Source organism: Stegostoma tigrinum, chromosome 21 (genome assembly GCF_030684315.1).
Source record: "Stegostoma tigrinum isolate sSteTig4 chromosome 21, sSteTig4.hap1, whole genome shotgun sequence".
NCBI classification, from domain to species: Eukaryota; Metazoa; Chordata; class Chondrichthyes; order Orectolobiformes; family Stegostomatidae; genus Stegostoma; species Stegostoma tigrinum.
The window spans coordinates 27226851-27246796 of NC_081374.1; positions in this window are offsets into that span (position 1 = coordinate 27226851).

A 19946-nucleotide genomic window follows, 5' to 3' on the forward strand; every position below is an offset into this window, starting at 1 on the left:
AATATAGTTGTTTGTGATATAGGCCTTGGCCAGTAGATGGTACTATAGAGCAGGTTTCTGGCATTCAGTCTCCCAATATGTCACGAGCTCATATACTAAAATGTCGCACTAAAGTTAGTTAGTTGATAACAGCAATATACAAGATACATAACATGTTTGAAAAATTATTTCGCAATATTAGATTGATTGGCATTTATTCTGAGTGTCCCCGTAGAATAAATTATTAACTCTACCAACCTAACAAATTTTTGCACATGTATGTTAATTTCAGGACCATATTCAGTTCTTAATTTTTTGAACCAGGAAATAGTATATATTCAATTTGAAAATAAGAAGTTGTAGTAGAGGTAGGTGGCAGAAAATATCAGTGCTGCAGCAGACTGTACCAAAGAGTAGTAAGATGTGACTAATGCATAGAGAATTCCCTCCATAAAGCAATAGTTTTATTTCCATGATTCTGTAGATATACTAAATTGTTATGATTACTTACAATTATAAGGTTTTGTACATGACTTGTTGGCAAAGCAATAAGTGTTTCATAAATCTGATCATTAGAGAGCCTTTTGGAATAATTTAATAATGTATTGCATATGAAAGAAATAACTACATTTTCTGTTATTTAATGTTGTGCATTGCTTATAAAGGCAATATTTCTAGTTATGTGAAAAATTAACCTGCTTGACAAGTCGTTTGGAGGAGTTTCACGTTTTTGACGTTTTTCATGTAGTCAAAATCCAATGAAAGGTCATGAAACATCCTGCACATGCTTTTTGAGACCATTGACCATCTCCACTTGTGTGGTTACATCATTAGAATGTATTACTTAACAACAACAAGGTGACATTTATTAAAACTAATTGGTAACTGCAAGGTATTGACTCTATCCATCCAGTTTGCACATGCAAAACTCACAACACATTGACAAATATTAAATGTGCTTCTGCAATTGAACAGCATTTGCTAAATAATCCCAAGTATGGAAAAAAAATCATTATCAAACAATTTAGAATTGTCAGTCAGGCTCATAGCATGGCACATTTGTGTGTACTGGAAGCTACATATATTAATATATAGTGCCTTGTTCATTTCAAACAGAAAGAAGACCGACACACACTGCGCTGGTTCCAACCAAATAAAAGCCTTTTATTAGTTTGCTTCTCAGGGTGATGCCTTGATTAATCAGAGTGAATTCACTTAGCTTAAATACATCTTATGTAAGAATATAAGAAAGAGAAACAGAAGTAGGCCATTCTGCCCCTTAAGCCTACCCCACCATTCAACGAGATCATGGTTGGTCTGCTCCAAGTCTCAACTCTCTTTCATGTCAGCACAGCTGTCAACTCCCTGATATTTAATAATCTATCTACCTCCTTTTTAAATACTTTCGTTGATCTTGACTTCAACAACTCTCTGGGGTAGAGAATTCCAGTCATTCACTGCCCTCTGGGACAAGTAATTCCTTCATATTTCAATTGAAAATGAGTGCCCACTTATTCTGTAACTATGTTCCATTGATTGAGACTTCCCCACTCATCAAAGCATTTTCTTGACAACTACCCTGACATGTCCCCATGGAATCTTGTATGTTTCAATAAGATTACCCTCATTCTTCTAAACTTTAATGAATAAAGACCTAACCTGTTAAACTGTTGCTGATAAATCAACAGCAAACTTGGCAGTTAACTAATAGCCATCATTAACTGATATGTTCCCCATGTCTCTACCAACCAAAGTCAACATTCCAAACAATCAGCACTCTCCTCTAATTCTGCCTAAATGTTGTTTTCCTTGTGGACTTTGGTATTTCTTGAAAATGACCCTGACGAATGCAAGAGGAAAATGTTGACAATTTTTTTTCAACTAAAAACATTTATTTAAAGTAACGAATAGCAGCAGAGTTGTTAAGGTAATGTTTCTTCTGTTGCAGCATGATTTCATGATTATATTAGATAAAGCAGAATTCAGTTTCCACTTTAGGTGCAATTGAAAATTGTTTTTATTAATCCTGCTGAACCTGTGTTCATCACAAAATTGAGTATTTTAAATCAGCATCTTGTCCATGACCTTAATTCTGAGAAATAGGAACTAATTGAATTTTAACTCACTGAAATTGCTTTTGAAAAATTATGCTGACTCTTTTACTAGCTTTATTGGTGTATACTAAATGGTTTCTTAGTGCAAACTCTGGAAACTAAGTGTCTAAAACTGGAGTTGTCTGAAAACTAGACATGTTTAGAATGTAGCATACAGCACTTTATTTTAAAAAATGCTCACTTAATGTTAACTTATCTGAACAATTTGACTCAGGTTAGATGATGCCGAATTTGGTATCTGTTTCACTGTTGTGGTCAGTGTCTACATTCCAAGTGACCTTGACCCCATCTGACCCACTTTAATCTGAAGTAACTATTACCCAAAGAACGTGATTCGAATCCTGGCGAAGTCTAAATTCCAGCATGGCTTCAACCATCAATTTTGAGAGAGTATACCTGTAAATGAAATGCACTCAATTATTAGATATTTTGAAAAAGTGTTTATTGATTGTATCTGATGAAAAACACAGCTTAAATTGAAAAACTTCCTGGAACAGTTGAAAATGGGAACTAGCGATAGAAACATGCTATGTTATGTTAATCTGATGGAGTAGCCAATAAAGCATTCATAAGCCAGTTAATTTATATGGAAATTAACATAACTCAGGGTAATTTGCATGTAAATGTCCATGATATTTTGCAGTGCTTTGGTCATTTACAAATATTCATGGCTGTAGCTCTAGGTAAACTCTATCTAGAGGTATTTTAATCTTTCTAATTATTTGTTCCCTTTTTTATTTCCAATTACTGCAGGCAAGGTGCAAAAGTGTGCAAGACAGGATAAGATCAAGTTCTAACAACTCATATATTTCCATACTTTATAACAAACAATTACTTTCAGAAAAGATTAGTTCTGATTGATAGATACATACCATATACCTTTCTTTTCTTTTTTCCTTAGTCTTAAATTGAGCTATAGGAGAGGCTGAATAGACTGGGACTATTTTCCTTGGAGTGTCTGAGACTGACCAGTGACATTATAGAGGTTTATAAAATCACGAGGAACATGGATAGAGTGAATTGACAAGGCCTTTTCCCTGCGGTGGAGGAACCCAAAACTAGAGGCCATAGGTTTAAGCTGAGAGGGAAAAGATTTAAAAGGGAACTAAGGGGTAACTTTATCACGCAGAGGATGGTGTATATGTGGAATGAGCTGCCAGAGGAAATGGTGGAGGCTGGTACAATTACAACAATGAATGAGTTGGACCAAAGAACCTGTTTCTGGGCTGTATGTCTCTATGACTCTGTTCAAACTTGTGCCATTCCATCGTGACAAATGAAGGCTTTTCACTGTATTTTACTGTGTCCTTACTGTAAAATACCCGTGACAATAAAATCAAACTCAAATCATTTGCCATTATATTTAGTCTATTTTGTACTCAAATTTCAAGATCTGAATTTTCCTCCAAATGCAAGAATTCAATATATCATCCTGCCAAACATAATTTTTATTAAGGTGCAATGTATTCACCTCTTGTTATGAACTCTCATATGAAATTTATGCAGATAAAGATATAAATGCACTAAACTATTCTTGATTTTAGTTGCATTTATTGTTTCCTGTTTACACGGAAAGACTTACAAATATAGTTGTATCGGGATGAGGTTCCCCAATTTGTTATTGTTCCAGATGGGATACCCAAATACCCAGATGAACCAGCTCCCCTTCATCTTTTTTTTCCATTTTTTATATCCATGTGTGTTCTTATACATGACTGAACATTTATCCCATCACCAAATCGTGAGAGATATTAAGCACCACCCATTAAATTACCCATTTTCCAATTGATTAATTTACATGCAATGTCTGTTAAGGACAGTACAAACCCCTAGAGGTGAGGGAGAGATAGGGAGACAGGGAGGGGCCAAATCAGAATGGAGTTGGAAGGAGAGATAAAGTACTCTACCCCCTGCAGCGCCCACTTCTCTCTGAAGGCTTCAAGCATATTAGTGGACTCTGGCGTACTCCCTCTCCAGGTTGTCTTCTTTAATCACCCACCCCTTTGATTGGTCATAACAAGGTTAATTTTAAAGGGATGCAATCCCTTGTGGATACCTTTCTCCCATGTCTCCCAGAACAAATGAAATTATATTTTAAAAGGACACAGTTTAACCTAGAGTTAACAATATAGTGAGTTTATTTGTTACTAAACATAAGAAGAAATAATAACACATATACACAGAGATTAAAAATAAGAGGTGACTGCAATAAAAAAAATTTAAAAAGGTTTGGCCTCTTAGTTCTGTGAAGAGTAGATGAGAGTACATTATGATAATCACATTGGTGATCCTGAGCATTGATACTGGTATGTGACAAGTTGATTTGGAGATTCTTTACTTTGCAGGTCAACTGAAAGGTCTTTGTTCTATTTCCTTTCAACATTTTCCTTCTTTCTGGGGTGTTGGTTTCAACTGGGATAGTCAGATGAAGATGTATAAACTGTCATTTCAGCAGTATCAAGTATTGGGATTTGGAGCACAGCTTTGAAATTAGCTCCCAATTTCATGACTTGAAATGATTCATATGAGAATCCATATAATTTTAGTTGTGTGTCAGTTTATCAATTCATAGAATAGAATAGAATACCTTTAATTGTCACTTCTACTACAGTTTAGAAGTATAGGAGTACAGTGAAAAGTTTTTACAATGGCTGCCTTTTAATGGTGCCATCTTAGGTATAAAATACCGAGGTACAAATCTTATAGAGTTAAAAAAGAAGTGGTCTTACACAAAGAGGGTTAAGGTAGTTAAACATAGTGAATAGGTTTTACATTACAGTCCGATAACAGCAGCTCAGCATGTGGCACCAGGCACAAGTCCAGCAATTGTCTTGCATTGCTTCAGCTTCCATTCCACTCCTCACTGGCAGTCAGCAGCAACCAGCTATACTGGGATTCGTACGTTGGCCCTTGCATTGCTCAGAGGACTCTGCCTCTCTGATGCTCCAGGGACGTGGCCCCTCCATTGCCGCCTTGCGTTGCCTGCCCATGCACTCACCAACGGCTGCCTCAGGCTGCCTGCTGCTGCTCGTGCCGCTGACTTGTGCTCTATGTCTCATAGAGTCATAGAGCCATAAGGCGTAAAACAGACACTTCGGTCCAACCAGTCCATGATGACCATAATCCCAAACTAAACTAGTCTCACCTGCCTGAGCTTGGCCTATATCCCTTTAAATATTTATTATTCATGTACTTACCTAAATGCTTTTTAAATGCTGTAATTGTACCCGCATCCACCGCTTCCTCTGGAAGTTCATTCCACACATGAACCACTCTCTGTATAAAGAATTATTCGTCATGTATTCTCAAAATCTTTCTCCTGTCACCTTAAAAATATGTCTTGAAATCCCCACCGTAGGGAAAAAGACACTGCCATTCATCTCATCTATATCCCTCACAATTTTTAAACCTCTATAAACACACCCCTCAATGTCTTACTCTCCAGTGAAAAACGTCCCAAACTATCCAGCCTCTCCTTATGACTAAAACCCTCCATTCCTGGAAACATCCTGGTAAATCACTTCTGAATCCTCTGCAGCTTAATAATATTCTTCCTATAACAGGGCAACCAGAATTGGACACAATATTCCAGAAGAGGCCTCACCTGTACATGTTCCTCTACATCCTCAACATAACATCCCAACTCCTATACCCAAAGATTCGAGCAATGAAGACCAGCATGCTAAAAGCCTTCTTAACCACCCTGTCCACCTCTGACGCAAATTTCAAAGAATTACTTACGTGAAGCCCTAGGTCTTTCAATTCTACAACACTACCCAAGGCCTACTTTTAATAGTATATTTCTTACCTTTGTTTTTCCAAATGTAATACCTCACATTTATCCAAATTAAATTCCATCTGACACTCTTTATCCCTTTGACCCAATTGATCAAGATCGCTTTATAATTTTATATAGTCCTCTTCGCTGTCCAGTATACCAGTTTCTGAGTTGAAATTGATTATGGATTTTGGGGCAGGAGAATACAGAGTAAGGTGTTAATTGTTAATTTTTTTAAAAAAATTGTTTTGCACCTGCATCAAATGTGGTAATTTATCTCCTGTCAGTGGGTTTATTGGGAAGAAAACCAACATTGCAGGGACTCAATTATCTGACTGTCCAGAGAATCAGGTGCTGATTATGTTTGAATGTTGAGAGTGTTGTGTAAGGCAGCTAGTATCTGTAAGGAATAAATATCATCGTGAAATAAATACTGTCCATCAGGATATAAAGGACTGTTCTCAGGAGGATCTAATCTCCTAAATTCAGTTCCAGCTTCTAAGCTCTGGAGCTGTACCAAATGCAAGTGCTATGACAGATGAAGCTAACAGCTTCTGTTAAACATGCTAGTGTCAGATATTGTGTCAATTATTGAAATAACCCTTTTCTGTTATCATTATTTCGTCTATCTTCATCGAAGAAATTTATGTGGGCACCCTTTCCTAGATTTTTTCAGTAACTTAGACTAATACCAACAAAAAGGATTGGGGCCAGTGACTCTATCTAAGATATACCAGGGGTTTAGTTGAATGTAGCCTCAAAATATTTAAGACAACATCAGCAGTCGTCATTGTGATCTTGCATAAAACAAAGTGGCAGTGGTGATTGTCTGAAGATTTATTTCAGCTGTATCTTAAAACATACTGAACAGCCAAACAGATTTTGACCAGACAGTGCTAACCTGAAGAAATTTTCCACTCTATATATCACAGTCATCTGAGGAGAAGAGAGAAAGAAGACAAATTCCCGTCATAAAACTCTGAATGTGTCTTTAGACATTCATCAGCTCAAAAGCACGCAGGCTAGTTTGCTTCTGTGAATGCAGCACCGTCAATTAAAAAGTAGCAGCATGAATAGCAGTGCTTAGCCTGCCTCCAGAAATTTAAACCAGTTAGAGAATGATGAAAGCTACTGAGAAGCTTTTTTAGATCGTGGAAAACTACTAGGGGAAATGGTGAAAATCAACTGATAGCATTTAATCAAAATAGGTTAAGTATCTTAGAGCAAGGGTGAAAGTTCTTAATTCCAGAGAGAAATTCTATGCTGAAAGGATAAATAAATCTTAAGTCTCTGTATTAAGTAAACGAGCAGTATTAAAATAATTAAAACAGTGATAAAAGCTGAGAAAAAATCTTTGGATGAAGGGACAATTTTAAATATAATTATTGAATCAGCAATAGACTATGACTAATCAAGGTTAGAAAATCAAAGACAGAAGAACATTTTCTTGCAAATAATTACTTTGAGAGAAAATATCTTTTTTATTGAGCAACCATATCATTTTTAAGTCATGATAATAGCACAATGTCATCTTTCCATCAAAAACAAAAACAATATTATGGAGAAGAATCAGAAAAGATGCAAAAAATTCCATCTTGATAACAAGTGTTTGACAATCATGAAGAACAGGAAAAGACATATCAGTACTTCCATCGTTCAGAGGGAGGAAACGAAATAAGCAGTATTTCTTAATTTTAAACTATTTCAATGAATTTTCAATATTCAAAATACTTTTTTCAGCAGAAATAAAAAGATAATTCTGAAGCATTTAAATGTTTTTCAACTTTAATTATCAGAAATTAAAGGCAATTTCTGAAAAGGAAAATAAAACAGAAGTTAAGAAAGTCTTCATTAAAGCAAATGGCTTCTTAATAAAAAGCTTTATTAGCAATTCATCTTCAAGATACAGCAGCTTAAAAATAATTGAAATATTTAAGAAAAGTTAAAAACTTGATGATGAAGAGAGCATTTAATATAATTGAAGTAGCTGTATAATTTAAAATGCAAAGCAGTAAAACCAGTTATAACTACAAAATAATTTAAAAATTCTGGCACCAGCGACCAAGAAAATAATTTAAATAAAAGAAGTAACAGCAATTTAGTACAATGATAATAGAGAAAGGAATTATAAATCCATGTAGATTTAAAATCACAAATAATTCAGCGTGAGAATTAAGTTGGAAAAAAGCAATTTATGTGATACAGAATTACTTCAGAATTACAGACGAAGTCTACAGAAGAACAAGTAAACATATTTCTTTATTCATTCAGTCAGCAAGTAATCCATTTTTAAAATGAGGTAAGAGGCAGATGCCTCTTTATGTAAGTAACTTGTAATAGAAAGTGGGAGACATCCAGAGAATGTGCAAAAGTAAGAAAATGTTGAAAAACAAAACTAATAATGATTACTTGCACAAAGAGGTTAACACATCAAAACAAGCATCTTTAGGGAAAAAAAGAAAATCAAAACGGTCATTGGAATACATCAATGTGGGTGCCTGGTTTGCAATGCAGAGTGATACCAGCAGCGCAGATTGAATTCCCATGCAGTCAACATGGAACAAAAAGTCTGATGAAGGGTCTAGGCCCGAAACGTCAGCTTTTGTGCTCCTGAGATGCTGCTGGGCCTGCTGTGTTCATCCAGCCTCACATTTCATTATCATGGAGCAAAACGAAGTTGCTGGACAAGTTCAGTAGGTCTGGCAGCAACTTCTGGTTTTGTTTCTGATTTACAGCATGTGCAGTTCTTTCTGTTTTTATTAAGTCAACATGAAGTATTTTATTAAGTCCACCTACTCTATCTCTACCCTCACCTGAGGTGTCGCAACCTCAGGTTCACCACTAGTTATCTCTTTAATGAGAAAGCAGCCATTTGATTCCCTGTGACTGTGGTGATTTTGTATTATATAATGGTATAACAATGATATAACTTCAGATTATATGATGATCCATGGGTTTTGTCCAGGTGCTCTGGTTTCATCCCACAGTACACATGCAGGTTTAGGTTGATTGGCCATGCTAAAATAAAATTGCCTTGCAGTGCCCAGGAATGATTACAGAGATAGTAGGAACTGCCGATGCTGGAGAATCTGAGATAACAAGCTGTAGAGCTGGCTAACATCAGCTTTCCTGCTCATCTCATCCTTCTCGGCATGCTGTGTTCATCCAACTCAACATTTTGTCATCTCAGTGTCCAGGAATGTGCAGGTTAGGTTAGTTAGCCATGGTAAAAACGCTAAGTGGCATTACAGGGTGAGGGTGCAACTGGGGTGGGATGATCTTTGAAGGGTCAGTACAGACATAATGGGCCAAATAGCCTTTTGCTGTACAGTTGGCATTCTATGATCTATGATTCTATGACTTTTGTGAAATGCAATCTTTGCTATATTCGAATGAACCTTTCCGCAGAATATTAGGTAACTCGTCTGAATTGCTATGGCATGGATTAGACAGACTACAGTCATCAATTTAATTTCACATTTGGCGCTGAGGCAAATATTACTGCATTATTTAAAATTCTGCCAGTGGAGGAGATGGAACTACAACTTTCTACAACCACAGGGGAGGTGACAGCTGAGTGGTATTATCACTGGACAGTTAATCCAAAGGCCCAGCTAACGTTTTGGGCTCAAATCCCACCATGGCAGCTGATGGAATTTGAATTTTAAAAAAGGGTCTGGAATTAAGAATCTGATGACAACCAAGAATCCATTGCCAATTGTAGTAAAAACCCATCTGGTTCACTAATGTCCTTTAGGGAAGGGAAACAGCCAGACTTGCCTGGTCTGGCTTACATGTGGTTCCAGATCCACATCAATGTGGTTGACTCTGAACTGCCCTCTGGGCAACTTGGGATGGGCAAATAAATGCTGCCTAGTCAGTGATGCCCTCATCCTGTTAATGAATAGAAATAAAACTTTCTGGTAGAGAACTGCATGCTGTAGGAGGTACACTACTCAAGTTAAAGGAACGTTGTGAGTACTCTAAAATTCAGAGACCAATGCTGTTTGGAACAAATGTACCACATTAACAACAGCTCTGCTGTTGAAATTCTATAATATATTCAAAAACCTTAAACAGAAGCCAAATACCAATGACTAGTGTAATTCGAAGCAACAAGTTGAAAACCTAATTGGTCTCAGTAAATATACACTTTGTGAAAGTTTATGGTGATGATGAAAATCTGATTTTTGCACACTTGCTCAATTCACTTATAGTCCTCCTGATTATTTTCACCATTTTGGAATGGAAAATTGTTCCCATCATTTTTGAATAATGCATTTAATGAAATAATGAAACCCTTTTTAATTAGATTCAGAGGACAGAATTGATTCACCTTCATCTGAAATCAGTCTTTTGTTCCCTTTTGGGGTAGGGGTGTGGTTTCAAAGCACAAAGGAAGTCAGATGACGATATCTTCCAACATATTTTTGGCGTTTTAAAACATGAAAGCATTGAGTGAAATTTCATATTACACTGGGCATGTCATATGCCGGGGGATGATAAACTTTCCTACTTCTCTTCAGTCAGAAGTACATGTTTATAGGTGATTTTATTAAAATCAGGTAATTATGTTTTTTGGATTAGTGGTTACTGACCCCATCCCCTTAACCAGCCCAAAGCCATTTGTTTGAATGTGCAATTTCTGCCTCAGATGGTCTTTGTGATTCACCTATTGATCAAACAGTATGAAATCTCTCTTTCCCCACTTACTTGTTTAGTCCATGGTCTTCAAAAGAACAAAACAGTTATGATGACACTCTTGACTCAGCAATTTAATGAAATCTAATATTTTATTAGTTGACTGATCTGTATTTCTGAATCATTATTGGGAATTAAACTTTTATCATTCACTGATGTTACATTGTCAATTTTTAACCACAACTGAGATACATTTTCAGTTTGATCACCAGGACTGGAGAGGTCCCACCACCTGCCATGAGGAACCTTGTCAAAGGCCTTACTGAAGTCTCTGTAAATAACATCAACTGCCCTACCCTCATCGATCATCTTCGTCACTTTCTCAAAAAACTCAACCAAATTAGTGAGACACGATCTCCCGTTCACCAAACAATGTTGCCTCTCATTAATACGTGATTTCCAAGTGGGAGTAAATCCCGTCTTGAAGAATACTCTCCAATAATATCACTACCACTGACTGAAGGCTCACTGGCCTGTAGTTAGCTGGATTATCCTTATCACCCTTCTTAAACAAGGGAACAACACTGACTATTATTTAAACACTATAGTTAAAATACAAACAAAGCAAAGACGAACTTAGAATAACTTAACTATTGGAAAACTTAACAGAATAATGGATACAGTAAATATTGCTAATTAACTGATCCAATATGGTAAAGTCCCATAAACACACCCCTGGGCAAAAAGGAAAATTCAGAAATCAGATTTTCTCACATACAATGGGAAGAGAAACCTCAGCTCCTAGCTATAACTGAGAGAAGGGAAACAATAGGTTTTACTTCTCTAAAACTCCAGCAACTTCTGCTAAACCCAAAAGCTAAAAAAAAAGCCAGAAATTCTGACCTGTGAAAATTTGCCACACATATCCAGGCTGCTTTTATTGTTCGAATTTTTAAAAACCCCAATGTCTCATAAGCTGCTTACATTACCATCTCTCATTCAATCTCTCTCTTAAAAGAAACCAGGACAAAATACATCTCTTAAAGCCATAGCATTGTCACGACTCCTCCTTAAAAAATTGATCCATCAAAATACAAAGATAGCTTCATTTTTAAAACTCTTAGACTTACTATATTAGTACACTGCAATACACATGCATTACATTGACTCTATGCATGCAAACATTCATACAGCCAATTTCAGTCCATTTATTCCCATTACCTTCATCTTTCTTCATGAAAGTCATGACAAAATGACATCAATTATGTTCTCTTGCCCTGCCCCGTGTATAATTTTCAAATTGAATGGCTGCAGTAATAAGCTCCATCTAAACAGTCTGGAATCTTCGTGTTTAAATTTCTCCAAGAATTCTAAAGGATTATGATCTTGACTTAGACGCATCACAGGCAATATAAATGTTGAAATGTTGTAATGTTGTAATGCCAGTACCAAGCTCAAGGTCACCTTCTCAATCATAGAATATTTCCATTGATGATTATTCAATTTTTGGGAAAAATATCTTTTGATCTTGTTGTCACCTTCTCGCAAGAGTACAGCACTGACACCCGCATCACTCGCAATGATAGCCACCTTGAATGGCTTTGGGTAATTCGTTGTGGCTAACACTAGGGCAGTGATTAACAGATCTTTCAGGCTGTCAAACGCCTTCTAACAGTTCTCTGTCCACTGAAATTTTCTGCACTTCTTTAATAAGTCAGTTACTGGAGCAACCACATTACTAAATTTGGTACTTCCGGTAAAACTACTTAATCTGCAGAACTGTAGTACTGCTCTCTTTGCCAATGGTATGGGGAACTCCCCAATAACCTATGTTTTCACATTCCATAGGGCCATCTGTCCATGTCCAATAACATGGCCCAGGAATGTGACTTAGGCTTTTACAAACTCACTCTTAGCCAGGTTGATCACCAAGCCTGCGTCCGGATGTCAATCGAACAATCCCAATAGATGCTGAAGATGTTCCTTCCACTTGTGACTAAAAATCACCACATCATCAATGTACACCACACACTTTGGTAAGCCAGAAATTACTTTATTGGTTTGTCTTTGAAATGGGGCTGGTGCATTTTTTGTTCCAAATGGCATGACTTTAAATTCGATGTCACAAAAGCCAAAATTGTCTTTGTTCTTTCAAATCAAGGTTCCTGCCAGTATCCTCTGTGTGATTCCTATTAGAAATGCTTGACAAACTTCTCAATATAGTCTTCCAAACATGGAATGGGATATGAATCAGACTTTGTAATTGGATTAACTTTGCAATAGTCTACAAATAATTGTTGCATAACATCTGGTTTTGGTACCTTTACAATTGGTGAGCTCCAGTCAGAGCAACTCATTTTGATTATGTTGTGCTTGAGCTTGCATTTAATTTCTTTTTGAACCTGTGCCAACTTTAAAGGATTAAGTCTATAAGAAAGTTGCTTAATTGGAACAGCATTTACTATATCTACATTATACACTTGCTGAGTACATGGTAGCTTATTCCCGCATATCTCCCCATGCAGGAGTAATAACTCTTTTAATTCATTCAGAATCTTCTGAACTTGGTTCTTCACTCTGTTGTAACTGGTAACACATTCTCCTTTTGCTCTCCTTCCGTATCAAAATATCTTTTGAGCATGTTCATACGACACACTGACATTTCTTTCTATCTGGTGTTCTTATCAAATAATTCACCTCACTCAATCTCCTTTGGATTTGATATGGCCCACTAAACTTGCTTTTAAATGTTCACCTGCCACTGGAAGTAACACTAACACTTTATCTTGACGAGCAAAATTGTGAATTTTTTATTTCTTCTCTGCTTTCATGTTTCATCACATGTTGTGTTACTTTTAAATGCTGTCTAGCTGACTCACCCGCTCTACTTAGTCTTGCACAAAAATTTAACACATAGTCCAAATATGTGGTCTCTGAACTCTAACTCACTAATTTCTCCTTACTCAGTTTCAGAGGTCCTCTGGAAATGGAATGGCCTCTGGAAATCTAGTAGATACATCCATATGGTCAACAAATACTGATTCCCACTTTTTGTTTTAGGTGGGGGTCCTAAGCAATCAATTAAACCCTTGTAAAAGATGCCTCAAATGTGGGAATGGGTATTAAAGGTCCTAGTTTTAATGCTGCCTGAGGTTTGCTTGTTACCTGACAAGTATGACATACCTGGCAAAAGTCAACTATATCCTTATGCAATCCAGTCAAATAAAAATGTCTTTGTACTTTGGCTTGAGTTTTTCCTACTCCAAATGACCTCCTACTAGTAATTCATCTGATACCTGCAGAACCTCCTTTCTACAACCCACTGATAATACAAATTGATGAACTTCTGTCCATTTCTCATCAGCCAGGATATGTGATGGTCTCCATTTCCTCATCAAGATATCACTTTTAAGATGTAACATTCTGGGATACACTCAGATTCTTACGTGTATGCTTTTTGATACAGCTATTTTAGTTTTTCATCTTTAAGTTGGAATTCAACTGATATCTCTTAATTTAAAATATCCACTTTGTCTTCCACCTGCTCTTTTTTGACAAATGAAATTCAATTTACTTATCTTTATTCTTTGATTTGTCACTCTGTTTCAACCTGTGGTTTTGTGACCTTGTTATTACACAGTTCTGGCAATACTGCTTCTGAATCAAGCTCTTCAAGCCTCACCATCAAAGATTGACATGCTTCTGTCTCTTTTAAAATTTGAATTTTTTTATCTGCTCCTCTTGGCATTTATGAGTAAACCTTACCCTTGCAAGTAAATTATTTAAAGAGATCTGGCACTTTCTTCTTGGTCAATCCCTGATCAGGTTGTACATTCTGATGCAGCTTTTTAGCTTCCACTATGTTTTTCTTTTCCGCTTCAACAAAGCTCACTGACTTATCCTGTTTTTCAACATCCTTATTCCCAGTGCTTTTCCAAACTACCGACACTGTGATTTCATGTGGCCTCGTTTATTGCTGTGAAAACACACGAGTTCTTTTACTTCTCTTTCTCCCTCACGGGTTTCCTTTTTACCCCATGGTAAGCTATCTTCGATGAGACAGCCTTTATCCTTACCACCTGAGGATTTCTCTTTTCCCCAATTTCTATCCCTCACAGATTGAAATTGATGTTAGAAGCCAAATTTCAATTTATGAACTAGCTCATAACCCTCTGCCACTTCCACTGCTAATCTTGCAGTTTTAAATCTCTGCTTTTCCATATGAGTTCTCACTGCTTCAGGAAGTGAACTTTTGAACTCCTCCAAAATAATTGTCCCTCCAAGAACGATTATATCTTTGATCTATTTTCAATGCCCTTATCTACCTATCAAAATTTTTTGTTTGATCCTTTGTACCTTAGATCAGTCTCTCTACTTAGACTCCCGTACGTAGACTTCTGGTTCATCTGAACTTGAGATGGCATTTTTCATCTTATTATACTCCCCAGATGCCTCCTCTGTTAATGATGCAACTCTGTCTACCAACTTTGTCTGGATCAACAATACTCACATGGTCACTGGCCATTTCATTTGTTTAGCCACTTTCTCAAATGAAATGAAAAAGTCTTCTCCATCCTTCTTGCTGAACTTAGGCAATGCTTGGACATATTTAACCGGATTCCCATCAACATTTTGGCTATGATGGGTTTGCTTGTCATCACTATGCTCCTCACTAAGCCTAACTTCTGCATTCACCTCCACCCTTTTAAGTTGACTTTCCTCTCTAATTACGAACTTCTGAAGTTCAAACTCTCTTCCTTTCTGCTTTCCTTCTCTCTCTTTCTGCCTAGCCTTTTAATTATTATTCAAATGATTTCATTACCATCTCTCCTTCTTTCTTTTCCACCAGGGTTATTCTTTCCTATCCTTTTGCCTCTAATTCAAGCTACTTCATTTGTATTTTATCCATTTCCAGTTATTCTGATGGCATTTCTGGTGATTGTAAATGTCAAACTATTACTGCAATTACCTCCTCTTTCATACAGACACATGCATCCCCAACTCCAGCAGGTCTGCCAAATTCGACAGCTTTGCCTTGCTCCCTTCCGGTAAAACTCTTGATGTGACTTCTTCCACCTCTCTGAAAACTCTTAGTGAGTGAAATGGCCATTACTACATAAGGCACATATGGTTTAAACTAACTAAATTCAACACCCGAAACAAAAGGCACTAACACCTTCCACTCATTGTCTTTGAGTCCGATAATCCTAAACCTAACCTGAGATTAGAGATTTTGCTTTTGACAAGAGCCCCCAATTTGTTATGAATCAGACCACACCTCCTCAAGGAGGTGGCCCAGACCCAAACCTTTTCTTATTTTAAAGGCTAATGTAACGTATTGTGTTCCGGATGCAATTCAACTGGTCAAACAATTTGATGTGAAGCAAAACACCATTAATGCAATGCTACAGTTAAAATATAAAAGAAAGAAGAACTTGGAATAACAACTCTATTGGAAATCTTACAGAATAATAGATATAATAACTATTACTAACTAAAACTATTACTAATTAACTGTTCCAATATAGCAATATCACACAAACACACCCCTTGCGCAAAAAAGCAAATTCAGAAATCAGATTTTCTCACTTGCAACGCCTGCATCAATAACAGAAACCCTAGCTTGTAGTCATAACCTAGAAAGGGGAAAAAATGGCTTCTATTTCTTCAAAACTCTAGTAGCTTCTGCTAAAACTAAAAGTTTAAAATAAACTAGAAATCCTGAGATAACAAGGTGTAGAGCTGGATGAACACAGCAGGCCAAGCAGCATCAAAGGAGCAGGAAGGCTGATGTTTCGGGCCTAAGGGTCAGCCTTCCTGCTCCTCTGATGCTGCTTGGTGTGCTTTGTTCATCCAGCTCTGACCCTTGGTATCTCAGAGTCTCCAGCATCTGCAGATTCTAGAAGTCTATCCTTCTATCCCAGAAGTGGCCACACCCATCCAAGGCTCTTCTATTGTTCAAACTTTAAAAAAAGCCCAGGGCATCATTATCTGTAAATGCTACCACAGATACTCACTAGTTCTTGTTTAATCCCTCTCTTAAAAGAAACGAGGATGAAATATACCTCTCAAAGCCACAACATTGTCACAGTAATAAAAGTGTTTATTCTGGTTAAGACTCTCTGGTGCACTATTTGCTATCACCAATGGCTTGACAAGACGTTGGCTCAGCATCAAATGGAAGAGAAGTGGCAGTAAACTGTCTCAACTATCAACTGCTAAAATGGTTGGTACCGAGAACCCAACCTGGAATGATGATCAATGGTGATCAGGAAACTCAATGGAGAGAATCCATTCAACTTAGAATATTTTTACTCCTGAAACAAGTGAGTTTACCAGTTTAAGAACATTATAACTTTAAGGAGACATAGTCAATTAGTAGTCAATGAAGATTGATAAACATTCAGCAGTACCTGTGTGAACTGCAAAGGGATGAAATCAGCACATCAGAAGAAAGTCTTTGCTCTGAATTGGTAAGAAATAAAAGAAAAAAAACTAGTCTCGGAAGGAAGGGATAGAAACTTAAGAGAAGAACGTTCTACAGGGGCAACTGGGAGATTTGGAACTAACGTATCAAAGGAAGTATAGGTAGTTTTGGCAAAGTTGTGAAAGCTTTTGATAATTACTTTAATCTGAAAATGCACAAAATTCTTGAAAGGACAAGATTTAACTGAAGAGTTCAGCTTCCAGGGGTATCTGGTGATCAATGGAAAATTATGACAATAGATCGTTGAAATCAGAATTCATAAGAGAAAAAATGATATTGCAATTATTTATCAATTTTTTTTCTACTTATTTGTGGGATGTGGGCATCACTGGCTGGCCAGCATTTCTTACCCACCCGTAGTTGCACTTGAGAAGCTGGTGGTGAGCTGCCTTTTTGAACCACTGTAGTTCTCCTGCTGTGGACTAACCCACAATGCTATTAGGGAGGAAATTCCAGGATTTTGACCCAGCGACAGTGAGGGAACAGCCGGGATGGTGAGTGACTTGGAGATGGTGGTGTTCCCATATATATGCTGCCCTTGTCCTTCTAGATGGAAGTGGTGGTGAGTTTGGAATGTGCTGTCTGAGGATCCTTGATGAATTTCTGCAGTGCATCTTGTAGATAGTACACACCGCTGCTACTGAGCGTTGGTGGTGGAGAGAGTGAATGCTTGTGGATGGAATGCCAGTCAAGTGGGCTGCTTTGTCCTGGATAATGTCAATCTTCTTCAGTGCTTTTGGGGCTGAACATATCCAGGCAAGTGGGGAGTATTCCATCACACTCCTGACTTGTGCCTTGTAGGTGGTGGACAGGCTGTGAGGAGTCAGGAGGTGAGTTACTCGCCGCAGTATTCCTAGCTTCTGGCCTGCTTTTGTAACCACTGTGGGGTTTATGTGGTGAGCCCACTTGAGTTTCTGATCAATGATGACCCCCAAGATATTGATAGTGGGGTATTCAGTGATGGTTACACCATTGAATGTCAAGGGATATTGGTTAGATTGCCTCTTATTGGTGATAATCATCGCCTGGCATTTGTGTCGCGCAAATTTCATTTGCTATTTATCAGCCCAAGCCTGGACATTATCCAGTTTTTTTTATAGAATCCATACAGTGTAGAAACAGGCCCTTCAGCACAACAAGCGCACACTGACTCTAACAGCAACCCATTCAGACCCATTCCCCTATAACCCATCTAATCTACACATCCCTGGACACTATAGGCAATTTAGCATGGCCAGTCCACCTAACCTGCACATCTTTGGATTGTGGAAGGAAACCGGAGCACCCAGAGGTGCAGACACGCAGACATAGGGAGAATGTACAAACTCCACACGGACAGTCCCTGGGATTGAACCCAGGTTCCTGGCGCTGTGAGGCAGCAGTGCTTACCACTGAGCCACTGTGCCACCCTCTTGTTGCATTTGTTCATGGACTGCTCAGAATCTGAGGAATTGTGAATGGTGTTGAACATTGTGCAATCATCATCGAACATCCCTGCTTCTGAACTTATGATAAAGGGAAGGCCTTTGATGAAGCAACTGAAGATGTTTGGGCCAAGTACACTACCCTGAGGATCTTCTGTAGAGATGTCCTGGAGCTGAGATGATTGGCCTTCAACATCCATGACCATCTTCCCATGTGCAGGTATGATTCCACCCAGCAGAGGCTTTGCCCTCTGATACCAATTGACCCCAGTTCTGCTCAGGTTCCTTATTGCCACACTAGGTCAAATGCAGCCTTGGTATTAAGGGCTGTCACTCTCACCTCACCTCTGGAATTGAGCTGTTTGTCCATGTTTGAACCAAGGCTGTAATGAGATCATGAGCTGAGTCGCCCTCGCAGAATCCAAAGTGGGCATCAGAGAGCAGGTTATCTCTGAGCAGGTGCTGCTTGATAGCACTATTGATGACACCTTCCATCACTTTACTGATGATTGAGAGTTGACTGATGGGGCAGTAATTGGTTGGGTTGGATTTGTCCTGCTTTTTAGGACAGGACATACTTGGGCAATTTTCCACATTGTCGGGTAGATACCAATGTTGTAGCTGCACTGGCTAGGGGAGCGGCAGGTTCTGGAGCACAAGTCTTCAGAACTATTGCCGGAATGTTGACAGGGCCTGTAGCATTTTCTGTATTCAATGTCTCCATCCGTGATATCACACAGAGTGAATTGAATTGGCCGAAGACTGGCATCTGTTATTCTGGGGACAACTGGAGGAGGCAGAGTTGGACTAACCACCAGGCACTTCTGGCTAAGATTACTGCAAATGCTCCAGCTTTATCTTTTGCATTGATGTGCTGGGCTCTGACGTCATTGAGGATGGGGATATTTGTGGAGCCTCCTCCTCCAGTGATTAATTGTCTACCACCATTCACGACTGGATTTGGAAGGAATGCAGAACTTATATCTGATCCATTGGTTGTGACGTTGCTTAGCTCTGTCTATCACTTGCTGCTTTCAATGTTTGGCGTGCAAGTGGCCCTGTCTGGTGGCTTCACCAGATTGGCACCTGATCTTCAGGTATGCTTGGTGCTGCTCTTGACATGCTCTCCTGCACTCTCTATTGAATCAGAGTTAATCCCCTGACTTGATGGTAATGGTTGAGTGGGGGATATATTGGTCCATGAGGTTAACGAATATGCTGGAGTACAGTTCTGCTACTGCTGATGGCCCACAGCACCTCATGGATGCCCAGTCTTGAGTTGCTAGATCTGTGCAAAGCCTATCTCATTTTGCATGGTGATAGTGCCACACAACACGATGGAAGTTATTCTCATGGACAAATGCAACTGCAGCTGGCAGATTAGTAAGGACGAATAATGACTAGCAATGATTTTCCCTCTTGTTGGTTCCCTCACAATCTGCCGCAGACCCAGTCTAGCAGTTATGCCCTTTGGGACCTGACCAGTTCAATCAGTAGTACTGCTGCTGAGCCACCTTGCTGGT